This window comes from Pseudophryne corroboree, chromosome 11 (genome assembly GCF_028390025.1).
Source record: "Pseudophryne corroboree isolate aPseCor3 chromosome 11, aPseCor3.hap2, whole genome shotgun sequence".
Taxonomy (NCBI): Eukaryota; Metazoa; Chordata; class Amphibia; order Anura; family Myobatrachidae; genus Pseudophryne; species Pseudophryne corroboree.
In genome coordinates, this window is record NC_086454.1 from 179,444,152 (window position 1) to 179,471,753 (window position 27,602).

The 27,602-nt window shown below is 35.9% G+C and overlaps 21 non-coding genes across 21 annotated transcripts; all 21 read right to left on the bottom strand.

Annotated features, from left to right (window-relative positions):
- Nucleotides 1-512: 512 nt before the first annotated feature.
- Nucleotides 513-594, bottom strand: TRNAS-UGA (transfer RNA serine (anticodon UGA)). The gene has a single exon. It is a non-coding gene; the product is annotated as a tRNA-Ser (tRNA).
- Nucleotides 595-1,672: 1,078 nt separating this feature from the next.
- On the bottom strand, nt 1,673-1,758 carry TRNAS-UGA (transfer RNA serine (anticodon UGA)). Its single transcript has one exon. It is a non-coding gene; the product is annotated as a tRNA-Ser (tRNA).
- Nucleotides 1,759-2,828: 1,070 nt separating this feature from the next.
- On the bottom strand, nt 2,829-2,910 carry TRNAS-UGA (transfer RNA serine (anticodon UGA)). Its single transcript has one exon. It is a non-coding gene; the product is annotated as a tRNA-Ser (tRNA).
- A 1,078-nt stretch (nt 2,911-3,988) lies between these two features.
- TRNAS-UGA (transfer RNA serine (anticodon UGA)) lies at nt 3,989-4,070 on the bottom strand. Its single transcript has one exon. It is a non-coding gene; the product is annotated as a tRNA-Ser (tRNA).
- A 1,079-nt stretch (nt 4,071-5,149) lies between these two features.
- On the bottom strand, nt 5,150-5,231 carry TRNAS-UGA (transfer RNA serine (anticodon UGA)). Its single transcript has one exon. It is a non-coding gene; the product is annotated as a tRNA-Ser (tRNA).
- A 1,079-nt stretch (nt 5,232-6,310) lies between these two features.
- On the bottom strand, nt 6,311-6,392 carry TRNAS-UGA (transfer RNA serine (anticodon UGA)). The gene has a single exon. It is a non-coding gene; the product is annotated as a tRNA-Ser (tRNA).
- A 1,078-nt stretch (nt 6,393-7,470) lies between these two features.
- On the bottom strand, nt 7,471-7,552 carry TRNAS-UGA (transfer RNA serine (anticodon UGA)). Its single transcript has one exon. It is a non-coding gene; the product is annotated as a tRNA-Ser (tRNA).
- A 1,079-nt stretch (nt 7,553-8,631) lies between these two features.
- On the bottom strand, nt 8,632-8,713 carry TRNAS-UGA (transfer RNA serine (anticodon UGA)). Its single transcript has one exon. It is a non-coding gene; the product is annotated as a tRNA-Ser (tRNA).
- A 1,079-nt stretch (nt 8,714-9,792) lies between these two features.
- TRNAS-UGA (transfer RNA serine (anticodon UGA)) lies at nt 9,793-9,874 on the bottom strand. The gene has a single exon. It is a non-coding gene; the product is annotated as a tRNA-Ser (tRNA).
- A 1,079-nt stretch (nt 9,875-10,953) lies between these two features.
- On the bottom strand, nt 10,954-11,035 carry TRNAS-UGA (transfer RNA serine (anticodon UGA)). Its single transcript has one exon. It is a non-coding gene; the product is annotated as a tRNA-Ser (tRNA).
- A 1,269-nt stretch (nt 11,036-12,304) lies between these two features.
- TRNAS-UGA (transfer RNA serine (anticodon UGA)) lies at nt 12,305-12,386 on the bottom strand. Its single transcript has one exon. It is a non-coding gene; the product is annotated as a tRNA-Ser (tRNA).
- A 1,079-nt stretch (nt 12,387-13,465) lies between these two features.
- Nucleotides 13,466-13,547, bottom strand: TRNAS-UGA (transfer RNA serine (anticodon UGA)). Its single transcript has one exon. It is a non-coding gene; the product is annotated as a tRNA-Ser (tRNA).
- A 2,240-nt stretch (nt 13,548-15,787) lies between these two features.
- On the bottom strand, nt 15,788-15,869 carry TRNAS-UGA (transfer RNA serine (anticodon UGA)). The gene has a single exon. It is a non-coding gene; the product is annotated as a tRNA-Ser (tRNA).
- A 1,079-nt stretch (nt 15,870-16,948) lies between these two features.
- TRNAS-UGA (transfer RNA serine (anticodon UGA)) lies at nt 16,949-17,030 on the bottom strand. The gene has a single exon. It is a non-coding gene; the product is annotated as a tRNA-Ser (tRNA).
- A 1,079-nt stretch (nt 17,031-18,109) lies between these two features.
- Nucleotides 18,110-18,191, bottom strand: TRNAS-UGA (transfer RNA serine (anticodon UGA)). Its single transcript has one exon. It is a non-coding gene; the product is annotated as a tRNA-Ser (tRNA).
- Nucleotides 18,192-20,433: 2,242 nt separating this feature from the next.
- TRNAS-UGA (transfer RNA serine (anticodon UGA)) lies at nt 20,434-20,515 on the bottom strand. The gene has a single exon. It is a non-coding gene; the product is annotated as a tRNA-Ser (tRNA).
- Nucleotides 20,516-21,595: 1,080 nt separating this feature from the next.
- Nucleotides 21,596-21,677, bottom strand: TRNAS-UGA (transfer RNA serine (anticodon UGA)). The gene has a single exon. It is a non-coding gene; the product is annotated as a tRNA-Ser (tRNA).
- A 1,079-nt stretch (nt 21,678-22,756) lies between these two features.
- Nucleotides 22,757-22,838, bottom strand: TRNAS-UGA (transfer RNA serine (anticodon UGA)). The gene has a single exon. It is a non-coding gene; the product is annotated as a tRNA-Ser (tRNA).
- A 1,079-nt stretch (nt 22,839-23,917) lies between these two features.
- On the bottom strand, nt 23,918-23,999 carry TRNAS-UGA (transfer RNA serine (anticodon UGA)). The gene has a single exon. It is a non-coding gene; the product is annotated as a tRNA-Ser (tRNA).
- Nucleotides 24,000-25,078: 1,079 nt separating this feature from the next.
- Nucleotides 25,079-25,160, bottom strand: TRNAS-UGA (transfer RNA serine (anticodon UGA)). The gene has a single exon. It is a non-coding gene; the product is annotated as a tRNA-Ser (tRNA).
- Nucleotides 25,161-26,429: 1,269 nt separating this feature from the next.
- On the bottom strand, nt 26,430-26,511 carry TRNAS-UGA (transfer RNA serine (anticodon UGA)). Its single transcript has one exon. It is a non-coding gene; the product is annotated as a tRNA-Ser (tRNA).
- Between the last annotated feature and the right edge of the window lie 1,091 nt (nt 26,512-27,602).

Below are 27,602 nucleotides of genomic sequence, written 5' to 3' on the forward strand. Positions count from 1 at the left end.
TTTGTTGATTACCAGACATTTTTTCTTACCTTTGATTACATCTCTACAGCTGTAAATCCAGATAGAAAGAATCTGCATGCACAAGTTGCCACTGGGAAACATTTTACAAGGTCACAAGCATGTTCATAGAATGCAGGAAGACACTGTCTGAGATTATATGGTTTAAAAAGAAGTCCATTGTAAAACAGGATATATATGTAGGTGAGCTAAGCTGAGATTGATAACTCAATTCTTAAACATAACATGCTTTGATTCTCTTCATCTTGAATGCATTTCGTTTTTAAACCAGCTTGAAAAGCAAATGGATTTCGAGTCCATCACCTTAACCACTCGGCCACAACTACCTTAATGTTGTTTCACTGACAAGCTGTGTGCAAAATCAATGTTTTCCTTTTTTGGTAGCTTTTACAGTAAGTTAAACTTTGGGAAAAGTAAAAGCTACTTTAGTTTCATGGAAAATAAAGTTATCAAGGACAAATGAGCTTAGCTTTCTACATGCATAAAAAGCAGTACGTAGCTGGCAGGATTTGACCCTGCGCGGGGAAACCCCAACGGATTTCAAGTCCATCGCCTTAACCACTCAGCCACAACTACCTGACCTCAATTTAATGGTGCTACTTGGAAATCAAATTTTTTTTGCTGTTGGCAGCAATATCTGATGCATTTTATTTTAATTTGCTTCAATATTAGTATATAAATTTTGTGAAATATAATAGCTAGTATAGTTTAATGTCAAATTTAGGTGTCAAGGACTTTTGATCTTGTACTAAATTAATTAGAAATCAGAGCCTTTAACATTACACCATGCCAACACCAGTGCTCATGAACTGTATTGTACATTTTACGGTCATTTTATCAAATAATAATCATTTAAAATATATTAGGTTTTTCAATGGTCTATTCCACAGGTTCTCAAACTCGGTCCTCAGAACCCCACACAGTGCATGTTTTGCAGGTCTCCTCGCAGAACCACAAGTAAATAATTAGCTCCACAAGTGGACTATATAAAATGTGTCAGTGAGTAATTAATACACCTATGCACCTGCTGGGTTACCTGCAAAAATACACTGTGTGGGGTCCTGAGGACTGAGTTTGAGAACCTATGGTCTATTCCTTAATAAAGTTTGGAATTATAACAACTGACACTGCACAGTTAATAGTTTGTTGATTACCAGACATTTTTTCTTACCTTTCATTACATCTCTACAGCTGTAAATCCAGATAGAAAGAATCTGCATGCGCAAGTTGCCACTGGGAAACATTTTACAAGGTCACAAGCATGTACATAGAATGCAGGAAGACACTGTCTGAGATTATATGGTTTAAAAAGAAGTCCATTGTAAAACAGGATATATATGTAGGTGAGCTAAGCTGAGATTGATAACTCAATTCTTAAACATAACATGCTTTGATTCTCTTCATCTTGAATGCATTTCGTTTTTAAACCAGCTTGAAAAGCAAATGGATTTCGAGTCCATCACCTTAACCACTCGGCCACAACTACCTTAATGTTGTTTCACTGACAAGCTGTGTGCAAAATCAATGTTTTCCTTTTTTGGTAGCTTTTACAGTAAGTTAAAATTTGGGAAATGTAAAAGCTACTTTAGTTTCATGGAAAATAAAGTTATCAAGGACAAATGAGCTTAGCTTTCTACATGCATAAAAAGCAGTACGTAGCTGGCAGGATTTGAACCTGTGCGGGAAACCCCAACGGATTTCAAGTCCATCGCCTTAACCTAACCACTCGGCCACAACTACCTGACATCGATTGAATGGTGCTACTTGGAAATCAATTTTTTTTTCCTGTTGGCAGCAATATCTGATGCATTTTATTTTAATTTTCTTCAATATTAATATGTAAACTTTGTGAAATATAATAGCTAGTATAGTTTAATGTCAAATTTAGGTGTCAAGGACTTTTGATCTTGTACTAAATTAATTAGAAATCAGAGCCTTTAACATCACACCATGCCAACACCAGTGCTCATGAACTGTATTGTACATTTTACGGACATTTTATCAAATAATAATCATTTAAAATATATTAGGTTTTTCATTGGTCTATTCCACAGGTTCTCAAACTCGGTCCTCAGAACCCCACACAGTGCATGTTTTGCAGGTCTCCTCTTAGAACCACAAGTAAATAATTAGCTCCACAAGTGGACTTTTTCAAATGTGTCAGTGAGTAATTAATACACCTATGCACCTGCTGGGTTACCTGCAAAACATACACTGTGTGGGGTCCTGAGGACTGAGTTGATAACCTATGGTCTATTCCTTAATAAAGTTTGGAATTATAACAACTGACACTGCACAGTTAATAGTTTGTTGATTACCAGACATTTTTTCTTACCTTTCATTACATCTCTACAGCTGTAAATCCAGATAGAAAGAATCTGCATGCACAAGTTGCCACTGGGAAACATTTATACAAGGTCACAAGCATGTACATAGAATGCAGGAAGACACTGTCTGAGATTATATGGTTTAAAAAGAAGTCCATTGTAAAACAGGATATATATGTAGGTGAGCTAAGCTGAGATTGATAACTCAATTCTTAACCATAACATGCTTTGATTCTCTTCATCTTGAATGCATTTCGTTTTTAAACCAGCTTGAAAAGCAAATGGATTTCGAGTCCATCACCTTAACCACTCGGCCACAACTACCTTAATGTTGTTTCACTGACAAGCTGTGTGCAAAATCAATGTTTTCCTTTTTTGGTAGCTTTTACAGTAAGTTAAACTTTGGGAAAAGTAAAAGCTACTTTAGTTTCATGGAAAATAAGGACAAATGAGCTTAGCTTTCAACATGCATAAAAAGCAGTACGTAGCTGGCAGGATTTGAACCTGCGCGGGAAAACCACAATGGATTTCAAATCCATCGCCTTTACCACTCGGCCACAACTACCTGACATCGATTGAATGGTGCTACTTGGAAATCAAATTTTTTTTCCTGTTGGCAGCAATATCTGATGCATTTTATTTTAATTTGCTTCAATATTAATATGTAAACTTTGTGAAATATAATAGCTAGTATAGTTTAATGTCAAATTTAGGTGTCAAGGACTTTTGATCTTGTACTAAATTAATTAGAAATCAGAGCCTTTAACATCACACCATGCCAACACCAGTGCTCATGAACTGTATTGTACATTTTACGGACATTTTATCAAATAATAATCATTTAAAATATATTAGGTTTTTCATTGGTCTATTCCACAGGTTCTCAAACTCGGTCCTCAGAACCCCACACAGTGCATGTTTTGCAGGTCTACTCTCAGAACCACAAGTAAATTATTAGCCCCACAAGTGGACTTTTTAAAATGTGTCAGTGAGTAATTAATACACCTATGCACCTGCTGGGTTACCTGCAAAACATACACTGTGTGGGGTCCTGAGGACTGAGTTGATAACCTATGGTCTATTCCTTAATAAAGTTTGGAATTATAACAACTGATACTGCACAGTTAATAGTTTGTTGATTACCAGTCATTTTTCTTACCTTTCATTACATCTCTACAGCTGTAAATCCAGATAGAAAGAATCTGCATGCACAAGTTGCCACTGGGAAACATTTATACAAGGTCACAAGCATGTACATAGAATGCAGGAAGACACTGTCTGAGATTATATGGTTTAAAAAGAAGTCCATTGTAAAACAGGATATATATGTAGGTGAGCTAAGCTGAGATTGATAACTCAATTCTTAACCATAACATGCTTTGATTCTCTTCATCTTGAATGCATTTCGTTTTTAAACCAGCTTGAAAAGCAAATGGATTTCGAGTCCATCACCTTAACCACTCGGCCACAACTACCTTAATGTTGTTTCACTGACAAGCTGTGTGCAAAATCAATGTTTTCCTTTTTTGGTAGCTTTTACAGTAAGTTAAACTTTGGGAAAAGTAAAAGCTACTTTAGTTTCATGGAAAATAAAATTATCAAGGGAAAATGAGCTTAGCTTTCTACATGCATAAAAAGCAGTACGTAGCTGGCAGGATTTGACCCTGCGCGGGGAAACCCCAACAGATTTCAAGTCCATCGCCTTAACCACTCAGCCACAACTACCTGACCTCAATTGTATGGTGCTACTTGGAAATCAAATTTTTTTTGCTGTTGGCAGCAATATCTGATGCATTTTATTTTAATTTGCTTCAATATTAGTATATAAATTTTGTGAAATATAATAGCTAGTATAGTTTAATGTCAAATTTAGGTGTCAAGGACTTTTGATCTTGTACTAAATTAATTAGAAATCAGAGCCTTTAACATCACACCATGCCAACACCAGTACTCAAGAACTGTATTGTACATTTTACGGACATTTTATCAAATAATAATCATTTAAAATATATTAGGTTTTTCATTGGTCTATTCCACAGGTTCTCAAACTCGGTCCTCAGAACCCCACACAGTGCATGTTTTGCAGGTCTCCTCTTAGAACCACAAGTAAATAATTAGCTCCACAAGTGGACTTTTTAAAATGTGTCAGTGAGTAATTAATACACCTATGCACCTGCTGGGTTACCTGCAAAACATACACTGTGTGGGGTCCTGAGGACTGAGTTTGAGAACCTATGGTCTATTCCTTAATAAAGTTTGGAATTATAACAACTGACACTGCACAATTAATAGTTTGTTGATTACAAGACATTTTTTCTTACCTTTCATTACATCTCTACAGCTGTAAATCCAGATAGAAAGAATCTGCATGCACAAGTTGCCACTGGGAAACATTTTACAAGGTCACAAGCATGTACATAGAATGCAGGAAGACACTGTCTGAGATTATATGGTTTAAAAAGAAGTCCATTGTAAAACAGGATATATATGTAGGTGAGCTAAGCTGAGATTGATAACTCAATTCTTAAACATAACATGCTTTGATTCTCTTCATCTTGAATGCATTTCGTTTTTAAACCAGCTTGAAAAGCAAATGGATTTCGAGTCCATCACCTTAACCACTCGGCCACAACTACCTTAATGTTGTTTCACTGACAAGCCGTGTGCAATATCAATGTTTTCCTTTTTTGGTAGCTTTTACAGTAAGTTAAACTTTGGGAAAAGTAAAAGCTACTTTAGTTTCATGGAAAATAAAGTTATCAAGGACAAATGAGCTTAGCTTTCAACATGCATAAAAAGCAGTACGTAGCTGGCAGGATTTGAACCAGCGCGGGGAAACCACAATGGATTTCAAATCCATCGCCTTTACCACTCGGCCACAACTACCTGACATCGATTGGATGGTGCTACTTGGAAATCAAATTTTTTTTCCTGTTGGCAGCAATATCTGATGCATTTTATTTGAATTTGCTTCAATATTAATATGTAAACTTTGTGAAATATAATAGCTAGTATAGTTTAATGTCAAATTTAGGTGTCAAGGACTTTTGATCTTGTACTAAATTAATTAGAAATCAGAGCCTTTAACATCACACCATGCCAACACCTGTGCTCATGAACTGTATTGTACATTTTACGGACATTTTATCAAATAACAATCATTTAAAATATATTAGGTTTTTCATTGGTCTATTCCACAGGTTCTCAAACTCGGTCCTCAGAACCCCACACAGTGCATGTTTTGCAGGTCTCCTCTCAGAACCACAAGTAAATAATTAGCTCCACAAGTGGACTTTTTAAAATGTGTCAGTGAGTAATTAATACACCTATGCACCTGCTGGGTTACCTGCAAAACATACACTGTGTGGGGTCCTGAGGACTGAGTTGATAACCTATGGTCTATTCCTTAATAAAGTTTGGAATTATAACAACTGACACTGCACAGTTAATAGTTTGTTGATTACCAGACATTTTTTCTTACCTTTCATTACATCTCTACAGCTGTAAATCCAGATAGAAAGAATCTGCATGCACAAGTTGCCACTGGGAAACATTTATACAAGGTCACAAGCATGTACATAGAATGCAGGAAGACACTGTCTGAGATTATATGGTTTAAAAAGAAGTCCATTGTAAAACAGGATATATATGTAGGTGAGCTAAGCTGAGATTGATAACTCAATTCTGAACCATAACATGCTTTGATTCTCTTCATCTTGAATGCATTTCGTTTTTAAACCAGCTTGAAATGCAAATGGATTTCGAGTCCATCACCTTAACCACTCGGCCACAACTACCTTAATGTTGTTTCACTGACAAGCTGTGTGCAAAATCAATGTTTTCCTTTTTTGGTAGCTTTTACAGTAAGTTAAACTTTGGGAAAAGTAAAAGCTACTTTAGTTTCATGGAAAATAAAGTTATCAAGGACAAATGAGCTTAGCTTTCTACATGCATAAAAAGCAGTACGTAGCTGGCAGGATTTGAACCTGCGTGGGGAAACCACAATGGATTTCAAATCCATTGCCTTAACCACTCGGCCACAACTACCTGACATCGATTGGATGGTGCTACTTGGAAATCAATTTTTTTTCCTGTTGGCAGCAATATCTGATGCATTTTATTTTAATTTGCTTCAATATTAATATGTAAACTTTGTGAAATATAATAGCTAGTATAGTTTAATGTCAAATTTAGGTGTCAAGGACTTTTGATCTTGTACTAAATTAATTAGAAATCAGAGCCTTTAACATCACACCATGCCAACACCAGTGCTCATGAACTGTATTGTACATTTTACGGACATTTTATCAAATAATAATCATTTAAAATATATTAGGTTTTTCATTGGTCTATTCCACAGGTTCTCAAACTCGGTCCTCAGAACCCCACACAGTGCATGTTTTGCAGGTCTCCTCTCAGAACCACAAGTAAATAATTAGCTCCACAAGTGGACTTTTTAAAATGTGTCAGTGAGTAATTAATACACCTATGCACCTGCTGGGTTACCTGCAAAACATACACTGTGTGGGGTCCTGAGGACTGAGTTGATAACCTATGGTCTATTCCTTAATAAAGTTTGGAATTATAACAACTGACACTGCACAGTTAATAGTTTGTTGATTACCAGACATTTTTTCTTACCTTTCATTACATCTCTACAGCTGTAAATCCAGATAGAAAGAATCTGCATGCACAAGTTGCCACTGGGAAACATTTATACAAGGTCACAAGCATGTACATAGAATGCAGGAAGACACTGTCTGAGATTATATGGTTTAAAAAGAAGTCCATTGTAAAACAGGATATATATGTAGGTGAGCTAAGCTGAGATTGATAACTCAATTCTGAACCATAACATGCTTTGATTCTCTTCATCTTGAATGCATTTCGTTTTTAAACCAGCTTGAAATGCAAATGGATTTCGAGTCCATCACCTTAACCACTCTGCCACAACTACCTTAATGTTGTTTCACTGACAAGCTGTGTGCAAAATCAATGTTTTCCTTTTTTGGTAGCTTTTACAGTAAGTTAAACTTTGGGAAAAGTAAAAGCTACTTTAGTTTCATGGAAAATAAAGTTATCAAGGACAAATGAGCTTAGCTTTCTACATGCATAAAAAGCAGTACGTAGCTGGCAGGATTTGAACCTGCGTGGGGAAACCACAATGGATTTCAAATCCATTGCCTTAACCACTCGGCCACAACTACCTGACATTGATTGGATGGTGCTACTTGGAAATCAATTTTTTTTTCCTGTTGGCAGCAATATCTGATGCATTTTATTTTAATTTGCTTCAATATTAATATGTAAACTTTGTGAAATATAATAGCTAGTATAGTTTAATGTCAAATTTAGGTGTCAAGGACTTTTGATCTTGTACTAAATTAATTAGAAATCAGAGCCTTTAACATCACACCATGCCAACACCAGTGCTCATGAACTGTATTGTACATTTTACGGACATTTTATCAAATAATAATCATTTAAAATATATTAGGTTTTTCATTGGTCTATTCCACAGGTTCTCAAACTCGGTCCTCAGAACCCCACACAGTGCATGTTTTGCAGGTCTCCTCTCAGAACCACAAGTAAATAATTAGCTCCACAAGTGGACTTTTTAAAATGTGTCAGTGAGTAATTAATACACCTATGCACCTGCTGGGTTACCTGCAAAACATACACTGTGTGGGGTCCTGAGGACTGAGTTGATAACCTATGGTCTATTCCTTAATAAAGTTTGGAATTATAACAACTGACACTGCACAGTTAATAGTTTGTTGATTACCAGACATTTTTTCTTACCTTTCATTACATCTCTACAGCTGTAAATCCAGATAGAAAGAATCTGCATGCACAAGTTGCCACTGGGAAACATTTATACAAGGTCACAAGCATGTACATAGAATGCAGGAAGACACTGTCTGAGATTATATGGTTTAAAAAGAAGTCCTTTGTAAAACAGGATATATATGTAGGTGAGCTAAGCTGAGATTGATAACTCAATTCTTAAACATAACATGCTTTGATTCTCTTCATCTTGAATGCATTTCGTTTTTAAACCAGCTTGAAAAGCAAATGGATTTCGAGTCCATCACCTTTACCACTCTGCTACAACTACCTTAATGTTGTTTCACTGACAAGCTGTGTGCAAAATCAATGTTTTCCTTTTTTGGTAGCTTTTACAGTAAGTTAAACTTTGGGAAATGTAAAAGCTACTTTAGTTTCATGGAAAATAAAGTTATCAAGGACAAATGAGCTTAGCTTTCTACATGCATAAAAAGCAGTACGTAGCTGGCAGGATTTGAACCTGTGCGGGGAAACCACAATGGATTTCAAATCCATCGCCTTTACCACTCGGCCACAACTATCTGACATCGATTGGATGGTGCTACTTGGAAATCAATTTTTTTTTCCTGTTGGCAGCAATATCTGATGCATTTTATTTTAATTTGCTTCAATATTAATATGTAAACTTTGTGAAATATAATAGCTAGTATAGTTTAATGTCAAATTTAGGTGTCAAGGACTTTTGATCTTGTACTAAATTAATTAGAAATCAGAGCCTTTAACATCACACCATGCCAACACCAGTGCTCATGAACTGTATTGTACATTTTACGGACATTTTATCAAATAATAATCATTTAAAATATATTAGGTTTTTCATTGGTCTATTCCACAGGTTCTCAAACTCGGTCCTCAGAACCCCACACAGTGCATGTTTTGCAGGTCTCCTCTCAGAACCACAAGTAAATAATTAGCTCCACAAGTGGACTTTTTAAAATGTGTCAGTGAGTAATTAATACACCTATGCACCTGCTGGGTTACCTGCAAAACATACACTGTGTGGGGTCCTGAGGACTGAGTTGATAACCTATGGTCTATTCCTTAATAAAGTTTGGAATTATAACAACTGACACTGCACAGTTAATAGTTTGTTGATTACCAGACATTTTTTCTTACCTTTCATTACATCTCTACAGCTGTAAATCCAGATAGAAAGAATCTGCATGCACAAGTTGCCACTGGGAAACATTTATACAAGGTCACAAGCATGTACATAGAATGCAGGAAGACACTGTCTGAGATTATATGGTTTAAAAAGAAGTCCATTGTAAAACAGGATATATATGTAGGTGAGCTAAGCTGAGATTGATAACTCAATTCTTAAACATAACATGCTTTGATTCTCTTCATCTTGAATGCATTTTGTTTTTAAACCAGCTTGAAAAGCAAATGGATTTCGAGTCCATCACCTTTACCACTCGGCTACAACTACCTTAATGTTGTTTCACTGACAAGCTGTGTGCAAAATCAATGTTTTCCTTTTTTGGTAGCTTTTACAGTAAGTTAAACTTTGGGAAAAGTAAAAGCTACTTTAGTTTCATGGAAAATAAAGTTATCAAGGACAAATGAGCTTAGCTTTCTACATGCATAAAAAGCAGTACGTAGCTGGCAGGATTTGAACCTGCGCGGGGAAACCACAATGGATTTCAAATCCATCGCCTTAACCACTCGGCCACAACTACCTGACATAGATTGGCTGGTGCTACTTGGAAATCATTTTTTTTTTCCTGTTGGCAGCAATATCTGATGCATTGTATTTTAATTTGCTTCAATATTAATATGTAAACTTTGTGAAATATAATAGCTAGTATAGTTTAATGTCAAATTTAGGTGTCAAGGACTTTTGATCTTGTACTAAATTAATTAGAAATCAGAGCCTTTAACATCACACCATGCCAACACCAGTGCTCATGAACTGTATTGTACATTTTACGGACATTTTATCAAATAATAATCATTTAAAATATATTAGGTTTTTCATTGGTCTATTCCACAGGTTCTCAAACTCGGTCCTCAGAACCCCACACAGTGCATGTTTTGCAGGTCTCCTCTCAGAACCACAAGTAAATAATTAGCTCCACAAGTGGACTTTTTAAAATGTGTCAGTGAGTAATTAATACACCTATGCACCTGCTGGGTTACCTGCAAAACATACACTGTGTGGGGTCCTGAGGACTGAGTTGATAACCTATGGTCTATTCCTTAATAAAGTTTGGAATTATAACAACTGACACTGCACAGTTAATAGTTTGTTGATTACCATACATTTTTTCTTACCTTTCATTACATCTCTACAGCTGTAAATCCAGATAGAAAGAATCTGCATGCATAAGTTGCCACTGGGAAACATTTATACAAGGTCACAAGCATGTACATAGAATGCAGGAAGACACTGTCTGAGATTATATGGTTTAAAAAGAAGTCCTTTGTAAAACAGGATATATATGTAGGTGAGCTAAGCTGAGATTGATAACTCAATTCTTAAACATAACATGCTTTGATTCTCTTCATCTTGAATGCATTTCGTTTTTAAACCAGCTTGAAAAGCAAATGGATTTCGAGTCCATCACCTTAACCACTCGGCTACAACTACCTTAATGTTGTTTCACTGACAAGCTGTGTGCAAAATCAATGTTTTCCTTTTTTGGTAGCTTTTACAGTAAGTTAAACTTTGGGAAATGTAAAAGCTACTTTAGTTTCATGGAAAATAAAGTTATCAAGGACAAATGAGCTTAGCTTTCTAGATGCATAAAAAGCAGTACATAGCTGGAAGGATTTGAACCTGCACGGGGAAACCCCAATAGATTTCAAGTCCATCGCCTTAACCACTCGGCCACAACTACCTGACCTTGATTTGATGGTGCTACTTGGAAATCATAATTTTTTTCCTGTTGGCAGCAATATCTGATGCATTTTATTTTAATTTGCTTCAATATTAATATATAAACTTTGTGAAATATAATAGCTAGTATAGTTTAATGTAAAATTTAGGTGTCAAGGACTTTTGATCTTGTACTAAATTAATTAGAAATCAGAGCCTTTAACATCACACCATGCCAACACCAGTGCTCATGAACTGTATTGTACATTTTACGGACATTTTATCAATATTAATCATTTAAAATATATTAGGTTTTTCAATGGTCTATTCCACAGGTTCTCAAACTCGGTCCTCAGAACCCCACAAGTGCATGTTTTGCAGGTCTCCTCTTAGAACCACAAGTAAATAATTAGCTCCACAAGTGGACTTTTTAAAATGTGTCAGTGAGTAATTAATACACCTATGCACCTGCTGGGTTACCTGCAAAACATACACTGTGAGGGTCCTGAGGACTGAGTTTGAGAACCTATGGCAGGCATTCCCAACTGCGGTCCTCAAGGCACACCAACAGTGCAGGTTTTAGTGATATCCAGGCTTCAGCACAGATGGTTAAATCAAAATAACTGAGCTACTAATTAAGTCACCTGTGCTGAAGCCTGGATATCACTAAAACCTGCACTGTTAGTGTGCCTTGAGGACCGAGGTTGGGAAACACTGACCTATGGTCTATTCCTTAATAAAGTTTGGAATTATAACAACTGACACTGCACAATTAATAGTTTGTTGATTACCAGACATTTTTTCTTACCTTTCATTACATCTCTACAGCTGTAAATCCAGATAGAAAGAATCTGCATGCACAAGTTGCCACTGGGAAACATTTTACAAGGTCACAAGCATGTACATAGAATGCAGGAAGACACTGTCTGAGATTATATGGTTTAAAAAGAAGTCCAATGTAAAACAGGATATATATGTAGGTGAGCTAAGCTGAGATTGATAACTCAATTTTTAAACATAACATGCTTTGATTCTCTTCATCTTGAATGCATTTCGTTTTTAAACCAGCTTGAAAAGCAAATGGATTTCGAGTCCATCACCTTAACCACTCGGCCATAACTACCTTAATGTTGTTTCACTGACAAGCTGTGTGCAAAATCAATGTTTTCCTTTTTTGGTAGCTTTTACAGTAAGTTAAACTTTGGGAAATGTAAAAGCTACTTTATTTTCATGGAAAATAAAGTTATCAAGGACAAATGAGCTTAGCTTTCTACATGCATAAAAAGCAGTACGTAGCTGGCAGGATTTGAACCTACGCGGGGAAACCACAATGGATTTCAAATCCATCACCTTATCCACTCGGCCACAACTACCTGACCTCGATTAGATGGTGCTACTTGGAAATCAATTTTTTTTCCTGTTGGCAGCAATATCTGATGCATTTTATTTTAATTTGCTTCAATATTAATATGTAAACTTTGTGAAATATAATAGCTAGTATAGTTTAATGTCAAATTTAGGTGTCAAGGACTTTTGATCTTGTACTAAATTAATTAGAAATCAGACCCTTTAACATCACACCATGCCAACACCAGTGCTCATGAACTGTATTGTACATTTTACGGACACTTTATCAAATAATAATCATTTAAAATATATTAGGTTTTTCATTGGTCTATTCCACAGGTTCTCCAACTCGGTCCTCAGAAACCCCACACAGTGCATGTTTTGCAGGTCTCCTCGCAGAACCACAAGTAAATAATTAGCTCCACAAGTGGACTTTATAAAATGTGTCAGTGAGTAATTAATACACCTATGCACCTGCTGGGTTACCTGCAAAACATACACTGTGTGGGGTCCTGAGGACTGAGTTGATAACCTATGGTCTATTCCTTAATAAAGTTTGGAATTATAACAACTGACACTGCACAGTTAATAGTTTGTTGATTACCAGACATTTTTTCTTACCTTTCATTACATCTCTACAGCTGTAAATCCAGATAGAAAGAATCTGCATGCACAAGTTGCCACTGGGAAACATTTATACAAGGTCACAAGCATGTACATAGAATGCAGGAAGACACTGTCTGAGATTATATGGTTTAAAAAGAAGTCCTTTGTAAAACAGGATATATATGTAGGTGAGCTAAGCTGAGATTGATAACTCAATTCTTAAACATAACATGCTTTGATTCTCTTCATCTTGAATGCATTTCGTTTTTAAACCAGCTTGAAAAGCAAATGGATTTCGAGTCCATCACCTTTACCACTCTGCTACAACTACCTTAATGTTGTTTCACTGACAAGCTGTGTGCAAAATCAATGTTTTCCTTTTTTGGTAGCTTTTACAGTAAGTTAAACTTTGGGAAATGTAAAAGCTACTTTAGTTTCATGGAAAATAAAGTTATCAAGGACAAATGAGCTTAGCTTTCTACATGCATAAAAAGCAGTACGTAGCTGGCAGGATTTGAACCTGTGCGGGGAAACCACAATGGATTTCAAATCCATCGCCTTTACCACTCGGCCACAACTATCTGACATCGATTGGATGGTGCTACTTGGAAATCAATTTTTTTTTCCTGTTGGCAGCAATATCTGATGCATTTTATTTTAATTTGCTTCAATATTAATATGTAAACTTTGTGAAATATAATAGCTAGTATAGTTTAATGTCAAATTTAGGTGTCAAGGACTTTTGATCTTGTACTAAATTAATTAGAAATCAGAGCCTTTAACATCACACCATGCCAACACCAGTGCTCATGAACTGTATTGTACATTTTACGGACATTTTATCAAATAATAATCATTTAAAATATATTAGGTTTTTCATTGGTCTATTCCACAGGTTCTCAAACTCGGTCCTCAGAACCCCACACAGTGCATGTTTTGCAGGTCTCCTCTCAGAACCACAAGTAAATAATTAGCTCCACAAGTGGACTTTTTAAAATGTGTCAGTGAGTAATTAATACACCTATGCACCTGCTGGGTTACCTGCAAAACATACACTGTGTGGGGTCCTGAGGACTGAGTTGATAACCTATGGTCTATTCCTTAATAAAGTTTGGAATTATAACAACTGACACTGCACAGTTAATAGTTTGTTGATTACCAGACATTTTTTCTTACCTTTCATTACATCTCTACAGCTGTAAATCCAGATAGAAAGAATCTGCATGCACAAGTTGCCACTGGGAAACATTTATACAAGGTCACAAGCATGTACATAGAATGCAGGAAGACACTGTCTGAGATTATATGGTTTAAAAAGAAGTCCATTGTAAAACAGGATATATATGTAGGTGAGCTAAGCTGAGATTGATAACTCAATTCTTAAACATAACATGCTTTGATTCTCTTCATCTTGAATGCATTTTGTTTTTAAACCAGCTTGAAAAGCAAATGGATTTCGAGTCCATCACCTTTACCACTCGGCTACAACTACCTTAATGTTGTTTCACTGACAAGCTGTGTGCAAAATCAATGTTTTCATTTTTTGGTAGCTTTTACAGTAAGTTAAACTTTGGGAAATGTAAAAGCTACTTTAGTTTCATGGAAAATAAAGTTATCAAGGACAAATGAGCTTAGCTTTCTACATGCATAAAAAGCAGTACGTAGCTGGCAGGATATGAATCTGTGCGGGGAAACCACAATGGATTTCAAATCCATCGCCTTTACCACTCGGCCACAACTACCTGACATCGATTGGATGGTGCTACTTGGAAATCAATTTTTTTTTCCTGTTGGCTGCAATATCTGATGCATTTTATTTTAATTTGCTTCAATATTAATATGTAAACTTTGTGAAATATAATAGCTAGTATAGTTTAATGTCAAATTTAGGTGTCAAGGACTTTTGATCTTGTACTAAATTAATTAGAAATCAGAGCCTTTAACATCACACCATGCCAACACCAGTGCTCATGAACTGTATTGTACATTTTACGGACATTTTATCAAATAATAATCATTTAAAATATATTAGGTTTTTCATTGGTCTATTCCACAGGTTCTCAAACTCAGTCCTCAGAACCCCACACAGTGCATGTTTTGCAGGTCTACTCTCAGAACCACAAGTAAATAATTAGCTCCACAAGTGGACTTTTTAAAATGTGTCAGTGAGTAATTAATACACCTATGCACCTGCTGGGTTACCTGCAAAACATACACTGTGTGGGGTCCTGAGGACTGAGTTGATAACCTATGGTCTATTCCTTAATAAAGTTTGGAATTATAACAACTGACACTGCACAGTTAATAGTTTGTTGATTACCAGACATTTTTTCTTACCTTTCATTACATCTCTACAGCTGTAAATCCAGATAGAAAGAATCTGCATGCACAAGTTGCCACTGGGAAACATTTATACAAGGTCACTAGCATGTACATAGAATGCAGGAAGACACTGTCTGAGATTATATGGTTTAAAAAGAAGTCCATTGTAAAACAGGATATATATGTAGGTGAGCTAAGCTGAGATTGATAACTCAATTCTGAACCATAACATGCTTTGATTCTCTTCATCTTGAATGCATTTCATTTTTAAACCAGCTTGAAAAGCAAATGGATTTCGAGTCCATCACCTTAACCACTCGGCCACAACTACCTTAATGTTGTTTCACTGACAAGCTGTGTGCAAAATCAATGTTTTCCTTTTTTGGTAGCTTTTACAGTAAGTTAAACTTTGGGAAAAGTAAAAGCTACTTTAGTTTCATGGAAAATAAAGTTATCAAGGACAAATGAGCTTAGCTTTCTACATGCATAAAAAGCAGTACGTAGCTGGCAGGATTTGAACCTGCGCGGGGAAACCACAATGGATTTCAAATCCATCGCCTTAACCACTCGGCCACAACTACCTGACATCGATTGGCTGGTGCTACTTGGAAATCATTTTTTTTTTCCTGTTGGCAGCAATATCTGATGCATTGTATTTTAATTTGCTTCAATATTAATATGTAAACTTTGTGAAATATAATAGCTAGTATAGTTTAATGTCAAATTTAGGTGTCAAGGACTTTTGATCTTGTACTAAATTAATTAGAAATCAGAGCCTTTAACATCACACCATGCCAACACCAGTGCTCATGAACTGTATTGTACATTTTACGGACATTTTATCAAATAATAATCATTTAAAATATATTAGGTTTTTCATTGGTCTATTCCACAGGTTCTCAAACTCGGTCCTCAGAACCCCACACAGTGCATGTTTTGCAGGTCTCCTCTCAGAACCACAAGTAAATAATTAGCTCCACAAGTGGACTTTTTAAAATGTGTCAGTGAGTAATTAATACACCTATGCACCTGCTGGGTTACCTGCAAAACATACACTGTGTGGGGTCCTGAGGACTGAGTTGATAACCTATGGTCTATTCCTTAATAAAGTTTGGAATTATAACAACTGACACTGCACAGTTAATAGTTTGTTGATTACCATACATTTTTTCTTACCTTTCATTACATCTCTACAGCTGTAAATCCAGATAGAAAGAATCTGCATGCATAAGTTGCCACTGGGAAACATTTATACAAGGTCACAAGCATGTACATAGAATGCAGGAAGACACTGTCTGAGATTATATGGTTTAAAAAGAAGTCCATTGTAAAACAGGATATATATGTAGGTGAGCTAAGCTGAGATTGATAACTCAATTCTGAACCATAACATGCTTTGATTCTCTTCATCTTGAATGCATTTCATTTTTAAACCAGCTTGAAAAGCAAATGGAATTCGAGTCCATCACCTTAACCACTCGGCCACAACTACCTTAATGTTGTTTCACTGACAAGCTGTGTGCAAAATCAATGTTTTCCTTTTTTGGTAGCTTTTACAGTAAGTTAAACTTTGGGAAAAGTAAAAGCTACTTTAGTTTCATGGAAAATAAAGTTATCAAGGACAAATGAGCTTAGCTTTCTACATGCATAAAAAGCAGTACGTAGCTGGCAGGATTTGAACCTGCGCGGGGAAACCACAATGGATTTCAAATCCATCGCCTTAACCACTCGGCCACAACTACCTGACATCGATTGGCTGGTGCTACTTGGAAATCATTTTTTTTTTCCTGTTGGCAGCAATATCTGATGCATTGTATTTTAATTTGCTTCAATATTAATATGTAAACTTTGTGAAATATAATAGCTAGTATAGTTTAATGTCAAATTTAGGTGTCAAGGACTTTTGATCTTGTACTAAATTAATTAGAAATCAGAGCCTTTAACATCACACCATGCCAACACCAGTGCTCATGAACTGTATTGTACATTTTACGGACATTTTATCAAATAATAATCATTTAAAATATATTAGGTTTTTCATTGGTCTATTCCACAGGTTCTCAAACTCGGTCCTCAGAACCCCAAACAGTGCATGTTTTGCAGGTCTCCTCTCAGAACCACAAGTAAATAATTAGCTCCACAAGTGGACTTTTTAAAATGTGTCAGTGAGTAATTAATACACCTATGCACCTGCTGGGTTACCTGCAAAACATACACTGTGTGGGGTCCTGAGGACTGAGTTGATAACCTATGGTCTATTCCTTAATAAAGTTTGGAATTATAACAACTGACACTGCACAGTTAATAGTTTGTTGATTACCATACATTTTTTCTTACCTTTCATTACATCTCTACAGCTGTAAATCCAGATAGAAAGAATCTGCATGCATAAGTTGCCACTGGGAAACATTTATACAAGGTCACAAGCATGTACATAGAATGCAGGAAGACACTGTCTGAGATTATATGGTTTAAAAAGAAGTCCTTTGTAAAACAGGATATATATGTAGGTGAGCTAAGCTGAGATTGATAACTCAATTCTTAAACATAACATGCTTTGATTCTCTTCATCTTGAATGCATTTCGTTTTTAAACCAGCTTGAAAAGCAAATGGATTTCGAGTCCATCACCTTAACCACTCGGCTACAACTACCTTAATGTTGTTTCACTGACAAGCTGTGTGCAAAATCAATGTTTTCCTTTTTTGGTAGCTTTTACAGTAAGTTAAACTTTGGGAAATGTAAAAGCTACTTTAGTTTCATGGAAAATAAAGTTATCAAGGACAAATGAGCTTAGCTTTCTAGATGCATAAAAAGCAGTACATAGCTGGAAGGATTTGAACCTGCACAGGGAAACCCCAATAGATTTCAAGTCCATCGCCTTAACCACTCGGCCACAACTACCTGACCTTGATTTGATGGTGCTACTTGGAAATCATAATTTTTTTCCTGTTGGCAGCAATATCTGATGCATTTTATTTTAATTTGCTTCAATATTAATATATAAACTTTGTGAAATATAATAGCTAGTATAGTTTAATGTCAAATTTAGGTGTCAAGGACTTTTGATCTTGTACTAAATTAATTAGAAATCAGAGCCTTTAACATCACACCATGCCAACACCAGTGCTCATGAACTGTATTGTACATTTTACGGACACTTTATCAAATAATAATCATTTAAAATATATTAGGTTTTTCATTGGTCTATTCCACAGGTTCTCCAACTCGGTCCTCAGAAACCCCACACAGTGCATGTTTTGCAGGTCTCCTCGCAGAACCACAAGTAAATAATTAGCTCCACAAGTGGACTTTATAAAATGTGTCAGTGAGTAATTAATACACCTATGCACCTGCTGGGTTACCTGCAAAACATTCACTGTGTGGGGTCCTGAGGACTGAGTTTGAGAACCTATGGTCTATTCCTTAATAAAGTTTGGAATTATAACAACTGACACTGCACAATTAATAGTTTGTTGATTACCAGACATTTTTTCTTACCTTTCATTACATCTCTACAGCTGTAAATCCAGATAGAAAGAATCTGCATGCACAAGTTGCCACTGGGAAACATTTATACAAGGTCACAAGCATGTACATAGAATGCAGGAATACACTGTCTGAGATTATCTGGTTTAAAAAGAAGTCCATTGTAAAACAGGATATATATGTAGGTGAGCTAAGCTGAGATTGATAACTCAGTTCTTAAACATAACATGCTTTGATTCTCTTCATCTTGAATGCATTTCATTTTTAAACCAGCTTGAAAAGCAAATGGATTTCGAGTCCATCACCTTAACCACTCGGCCACAACTACCTTAATGTTGTTTCACTGACAAGCTGTGTGCAAAATCAATGTTTTCCTTTTTTGGTAGCTTTTACAGTAAGTTAAACTTTGGGAAATGTAAAAGCTACTTTAGTTTCATGGAAAATAAAGTTATCAAGGACAAATGAGCTTAGCTTTCTACATGCATAAAAAGCAGAACGTAGCTGGCAAGATTTGAACCTGCTCGAGGAAACCCCAAGAGATTTCAAGTCCATCGCCTTAACCACTCGGCCACAACTACCTGATCCTTGATTGGATGGTGCTACTTGGAAATCAAATTTTTTCTCCTGTTGGCAGAAATATCTGATACATTTTATTTTAATTTGCTTCAATGTTAATATGTAAACTTTATGAAATATGATAGCTAGTATAGTTTAATGTCAAATATAGGTGTCAAGGACTTTTGATCTTGTACTAAATTAATTAGAAATCAGAGCCTTTAACATCACACCATGCCAACACCAGTGCTCATGAACTGTATTGTACATATTACGGACATTTTATCAAATAATAATCATTTAAAATATATTAGGTTTTTCATTGGTCTATTCCACAGGTTCTCAAACTCGGTCTTCAGAACCCCACACAGTGCATGTTTTGCAGGTCTCCTCGCAGAACCACAAGTTAATAATTAGCTCCACAAGTGGACTTTTTAAAATGTGTCAGTGAGTAATTAATACACCTATGCACCTGCTGGGTTACCTGCAAAACATACACTGTGTGGGGTCCTGAGGACTGAGTTGAGAACTTATGGTCTATTCCTTAATAAAGTTTGGAATTATAACAACTGACACTGCACAATTAATAGTTTGTTGATTACCAGACATTTTTTCTTACCTTTCATTACATCTCTACAGCTGTAAATCCAGATAGAAAGAATCTGCATGCACAAGTTGCCACTGGGAAACATTTATACAAGGTCACAAGCATGTACATAGAATGCAGGAAGACACTGTCTGAGATTATATGGTTTAAAAAGAAGTCCATTGTAAAACAGGATATATATGTAGGTGAGCTAAGCTGAGATTGATAGCTCAATTCTTAAAACAACATGCTTTGATTCTCTTCATCTTGAATGCATTTCGTTTTTAAACCAGCTTGAAAAGCAAATGGATTTCGAGTCCATCACCTTAACCACTCGGCCACAACTACCTTAATGTTGTTTCACTGACAAGCTGTGTGCAAAATCAATGTTTTCCTTTTTTGGTAGCTTTTACAGTAAGTTAAACTTTGGGAAATGTAAAAGCTACTTTAGTTTCATGGAAAATAAAGTTATCAAGGACAAATGAGCTTAGCTTTCTACATGCATAAAAAGCAGTACATAGCTGGCAGGATTTGAACCTGCGTGGGGAAACCCCAACGGATTTCAAGTCCATAGCCTTAACCACTCAGCCACAACAACCTGACCTCAATTGGATGGTGCTACTTGGAAATCAATTTTTTTTGGCTGTTGGCAGCAATATCTGATGCATTTTATTTTAATTTGCCTCAATATTAATATATAAACTTTGTGAAATATAATAGCTAGTATAGTTTAATGTCAAATTTAGGTGTCAAGGACTTTTGATCTTGTACTAAATTAATTAGAAATCAGAACCTTTAACATCACACCATGCCAACACCAGTGCTCATGAACTGTATTGTACATTTTACGGACATTTTATCAAATAATAATCATTTAAAATATATTAGGTTTTTCATTGGTCTATTCCACAGGTTCTCAAACTCGGTCCTCAGAACCCCACACAGTGCATGTTTTGCAGGTCTCCTCTTAGTACCATAAGTAAATAATTAGCTCCACAAGTGGACTTTTTAAAATGTGTCAGTGAGTAATTAATACACCTATGCACCTGCTGGGTTACCTGCAAAACATACACTGTGTGGGGTCCTGAGGACTGAGTTTGAGAACCTATGGTCTATTCCTTAATAAAGTTTGGAATTATAACAACTGGCATTGCACAGTTAATAGTTTGTTGATTACCAGACATTTTTTCTTACCTTTCATTACATCTCTACAGCTGTAAATCCAGATAGAAAGAATCTGCATGCATAAGTTGCCACTGGGAAACATTTATACAAGGTCACAAGCATGTACATAGAATGCAGGAAGACACTGTCTGAGATTATATGGTTTAAAAAGAAGTCCATTGTAAAACAGGATATATATGTAGGTGAGCTAAGCTGAGATTGATAGCTCAATTCTTAAACATAACATGCTTTGATTCTCTTCATCTTGAATGCATTTCGTGTTTAAACCAGCTTGAAAAGCAAATGGATTTCGAGTCCATCACCTTAACCACTCGGCCACAACTACCTTAATGTTGTTTCACTGACAAGCTGTGTGCAAAATCAATGTTTTCCTTTTTTGGTAGCTTTTACAGTAAGTTAAACTTTGGGAAAAGTAAAAGCTACTTTAGTTTCATGGAAAATAAAGTTATCAAGGACAAATGAGCTTAGCTTTCTACATGCATAAAAAGCAGTACGTAGCTGGCAGGATTTGAACCTGCGCGGGGAAACCACAATGGATTTCAAATCCATCGCCTTAACCACTCGGCCACAACTACCTGACATCGATTGGCTGGTGCTACTTGGAAATCATTTTTTTTTTCCTGTTGGCAGCAATATCTGATGCATTGTATTTTAATTTGCTTCAATATTAATATGTAAACTTTGTGAAATATAATAGCTAGTATAGTTTAATGTCAAATTTAGGTGTCAAGGACTTTTGATCTTGTACTAAATTAATTAGAAATCAGAGCCTTTAACATCACACCATGCCAACACCAGTGCTCATGAACTGTATTGTACATTTTACGGACATTTTATCAAATAATAATCATTTAAAATATATTAGGTTTTTCATTGGTCTATTCCACAGGTTCTCAAACTCGGTCCTCAGAACCCCACACAGTGCATGTTTTGCAGGTCTCCTCTCAGAACCACAAGTAAATAATTAGCTCCACAAGTGGACTTTTTAAAATGTGTCAGTGAGTAATTAATACACCTATGCACCTGCTGGGTTACCTGCAAAACATACACTGTGTGGGGTCCTGAGGACTGAGTTGATAACCTATGGTCTATTCCTTAATAAAGTTTGGAATTATAACAACTGACACTGCACAGTTAATAGTTTGTTGATTACCATACATTTTTTCTTACCTTTCATTACATCTCTACAGCTGTAAATCCAGATAGAAAGAATCTGCATGCATAAGTTGCCACTGGGAAACATTTATACAAGGTCACAAGCATGTACATAGAATGCAGGAAGACACTGTCTGAGATTATATGGTTTAAAAAGAAGTCCATTGTAAAACAGGATATATATGTAGGTGAGCTAAGCTGAGATTGATAACTCAATTCTGAACCATAACATGCTTTGATTCTCTTCATCTTGAATGCATTTCATTTTTAAACCAGCTTGAAAAGCAAATGGAATTCGAGTCCATCACCTTAACCACTCGGCCACAACTACCTTAATGTTGTTTCACTGACAAGCTGTGTGCAAAATCAATGTTTTCCTTTTTTGGTAGCTTTTACAGTAAGTTAAACTTTGGGAAAAGTAAAAGCTACTTTAGTTTCATGGAAAATAAAGTTATCAAGGACAAATGAGCTTAGCTTTCTACATGCATAAAAAGCAGTACGTAGCTGGCAGGATTTGAACCTGCGCGGGGAAACCACAATGGATTTCAAATCCATCGCCTTAACCACTCGGCCACAACTACCTGACATCGATTGGCTGGTGCTACTTGGAAATCATTTTTTTTTTCCTGTTGGCAGCAATATCTGATGCATTGTATTTTAATTTGCTTCAATATTAATATGTAAACTTTGTGAAATATAATAGCTAGTATAGTTTAATGTCAAATTTAGGTGTCAAGGACTTTTGATCTTGTACTAAATTAATTAGAAATCAGAGCCTTTAACATCACACCATGCCAACACCAGTGCTCATGAACTGTATTGTACATTTTACGGACATTTTATCAAATAATAATCATTTAAAATATATTAGGTTTTTCATTGGTCTATTCCACAGGTTCTCAAACTCGGTCCTCAGAACCCCACACAGTGCATGTTTTGCAGGTCTCCTCTCAGAACCACAAGTAAATAATTAGCTCCACAAGTGGACTTTTTAAAATGTGTCAGTGAGTAATTAATACACCTATGCACCTGCTGGGTTACCTGCAAAACATACACTGTGTGGGGTCCTGAGGACTGAGTTGATAACCTATGGTCTATTCCTTAATAAAGTTTGGAATTATAACAACTGACACTGCACAGTTAATAGTTTGTTGATTACCATACATTTTTTCTTACCTTTCATTACATCTCTACAGCTGTAAATCCAGATAGAAAGAATCTGCATGCATAAGTTGCCACTGGGAAACATTTATACAAGGTCACAAGCATGTACATAGAATGCAGGAAGACACTGTCTGAGATTATATGGTTTAAAAAGAAGTCCTTTGTAAAACAGGATATATATGTAGGTGAGCTAAGCTGAGATTGATAACTCAATTCTTAAACATAACATGCTTTGATTCTCTTCATCTTGAATGCATTTCGTTTTTAAACCAGCTTGAAAAGCAAATGGATTTCGAGTCCATCACCTTAACCACTCGGCTACAACTACCTTAATGTTGTTTCACTGACAAGCTGTGTGCAAAATCAATGTTTTCCTTTTTTGGTAGCTTTTACAGTAAGTTAAACTTTGGGAAAAGTAAAAGCTACTTTAGTTTCATGGAAAATAAAGTTATCAAGGACAAATGAGCTTAGCTTTCTACATGCATAAAAAGCAGTACGTAGCTGGCAGGATTTGAACCTGCGCGGGGAAACCACAATGGATTTCAAATCCATCGCCTTAACCACTCGGCCACAACTACCTGACATCGATTGGCTGGTGCTACTTGGAAATCATTTTTTTTTTCCTGTTGGCAGCAATATCTGATGCATTGTATTTTAATTTGCTTCAATATTAATATGTAAACTTTGTGAAATATAATAGCTAGTATAGTTTAATGTCAAATTTAGGTGTCAAGGACTTTTGATCTTGTACTAAATTAATTAGAAATCAGAGCCTTTAACATCACACCATGCCAACACCAGTGCTCATGAACTGTATTGTACATTTTACGGACATTTTATCAAATAATAATCATTTAAAATATATTAGGTTTTTCATTGGTCTATTCCACAGGTTCTCAAACTCGGTCCTCAGAACCCCACACAGTGCATGTTTTGCAGGTCTCCTCTCAGAACCACAAGTAAATAATTAGCTCCACAAGTGGACTTTTTAAAATGTGTCAGTGAGTAATTAATACACCTATGCACCTGCTGGGTTACCTGCAAAACATACACTGTGTGGGGTCCTGAGGACTGAGTTGATAACCTATGGTCTATTCCTTAATAAAGTTTGGAATTATAACAACTGACACTGCACAGTTAATAGTTTGTTGATTACCATACATTTTTTCTTACCTTTCATTACATCTCTACAGCTGTAAATCCAGATAGAAAGAATCTGCATGCATAAGTTGCCACTGGGAAACATTTATACAAGGTCACAAGCATGTACATAGAATGCAGGAAGACACTGTCTGAGATTATATGGTTTAAAAAGAAGTCCTTTGTAAAACAGGATATATATGTAGGTGAGCTAAGCTGAGATTGATAACTCAATTCTTAAACATAACATGCTTTGATTCTCTTCATCTTGAATGCATTTCGTTTTTAAACCAGCTTGAAAAGCAAATGGATTTCGAGTCCATCACCTTAACCACTCGGCTACAACTACCTTAATGTTGTTTCACTGACAAGCTGTGTGCAAAATCAATGTTTTCCTTTTTTGGTAGCTTTTACAGTAAGTTAAACTTTGGGAAATGTAAAAGCTACTTTAGTTTCATGGAAAATAAAGTTATCAAGGACAAATGAGCTTAGCTTTCTAGATGCATAAAAAGCAGTACATAGCTGGAAGGATTTGAACCTGCACAGGGAAACCCCAATAGATTTCAAGTCCATCGCCTTAACCACTCGGCCACAACTACCTGACCTTGATTTGATGGTGCTACTTGGAAATCATAATTTTTTTCCTGTTGGCAGCAATATCTGATGCATTTTATTTTAATTTGCTTCAATATTAATATATAAACTTTGTGAAATATAATAGCTAGTATAGTTTAATGTAAAATTTAGGTGTCAAGGACTTTTGATCTTGTACTAAATTAATTAGAAATCAGAGCCTTTAACATCACACCATGCCAACACCAGTGCTCATGAACTGTATTGTACATTTTACGGACATTTTATCAATATTAATCATTTAAAATATATTAGGTTTTTCAATGGTCTATTCCACAGGTTCTCAAACTCGGTCCTCAGAACCCCACAAGTGCATGTTTTGCAGGTCTCCTCTTAGAACCACAAGTAAATAATTAGCTCCACAAGTGGACTTTTTAAAATGTGTCAGTGAGTAATTAATACACCTATGCACCTGCTGGGTTACCTGCAAAACATACACTGTGAGGGTCCTGAGGACTGAGTTTGAGAACCTATGGCAGGCATTCCCAACTGCGGTCCTCAAGGCACACCAACAGTGCAGGTTTTAGTGATATCCAGGCTTCAGCACAGATGGTTAAATCAAAATAACTGAGCTACTAATTAAGTCACCTGTGCTGAAGCCTGGATATCACTAAAACCTGCACTGTTAGTGTGCCTTGAGGACCGAGGTTGGGAAACACTGACCTATGGTCTATTCCTTAATAAAGTTTGGAATTATAACAACTGACACTGCACAATTAATAGTTTGTTGATTACCAGACATTTTTTCTTACCTTTCATTACATCTCTACAGCTGTAAATCCAGATAGAAAGAATCTGCATACACAAGTTGCCACTGGGAAACATTTTACAAGGTCACAAGCATGTACATAGAATGCAGGAAGACACTGTCTGAGATTATATGGTTTAAAAAGAAGTCCATTGTAAAACAGGATATATATGTAGGTGAGCTAAGCTGAGATTGATAACTCAATTTTTAAACATAACATGCTTTGATTCTCTTCATCTTGAATGCATTTCGTTTTTAAACCAGCTTGAAAAGCAAATGGATTTCGAGTCCATCACCTTAACCACTCGGCCATAACTACCTTAATGTTGTTTCACTGACAAGCTGTGTGCAAAATCAATGTTTTCCTTTTTTGGTAGCTTTTACAGTAAGTTAAACTTTGGGAAATGTAAAAGCTACTTTATTTTCATGGAAAATAAAGTTATCAAGGACAAATGAGCTTAGCTTTCTACATGCATAAAAAGCAGTACGTAGCTGGCAGGATTTGAACCTACGCGGGGAAACCACAATGGATTTCAAATCCATCACCTTATCCACTCGGCCACAACTACCTGACCTCGATTAGATGGTGCTACTTGGAAATCAATTTTTTTTCCTGTTGGCAGCAATATCTGATGCATTTTATTTTAATTTGCTTCAATATTAATATGTAAACTTTGTGAAATATAATAGCTAGTATAGTTTAATGTCAAATTTAGGTGTCAAGGACTTTTGATCTTGTACTAAATTAATTAGAAATCAGAGCCTTTAACATCACACCATGCCAACACCAGTGCTCATGAACTGTATTGTACATTTTACGGACACTTTATCAAATAATAATCATTTAAAATATATTAGGTTTTTCATTGGTCTATTCCACAGGTTCTCCAACTCGGTCCTCAGAAACCCCACACAGTGCATGTTTTGCAGGTCTCCTCGCAGAACCACAAGTAAATAATTAGCTCCACAAGTGGACTTTATAAAATGTGTCAGTGAGTAATTAATACACCTATGCACCTGCTGGGTTACCTGCAAAACATTCACTGTGTGGGGTCCTGAGGACTGAGTTTGAGAACCTATGGTCTATTCCTTAATAAAGTTTGGAATTATAACAACTGACACTGCACAATTAATAGTTTGTTGATTACCAGACATTTTTTCTTACCTTTCATTACATCTCTACAGCTGTAAATCCAGATAGAAAGAATCTGCATGCACAAGTTGCCACTGGGAAACATTTATACAAGGTCACAAGCATGTACATAGAATGCAGGAATACACTGTCTGAGATTATCTGGTTTAAAAAGAAGTCCATTGTAAAACAGGATATATATGTAGGTGAGCTAAGCTGAGATTGATAACTCAGTTCTTAAACATAACATGCTTTGATTCTCTTCATCTTGAATGCATTTCATTTTTAAACCAGCTTGAAAAGCAAATGGATTTCGAGTCCATCACCTTAACCACTCGGCCACAACTACCTTAATGTTGTTTCACTGACAAGCTGTGTGCAAAATCAATGTTTTCCTTTTTTGGTAGCTTTTACAGTAAGTTAAACTTTGGGAAATGTAAAAGCTACTTTAGTTTCATGGAAAATAAAGTTATCAAGGACAAATGAGCTTAGCTTTCTACATGCATAAAAAGCAGAACGTAGCTGGCA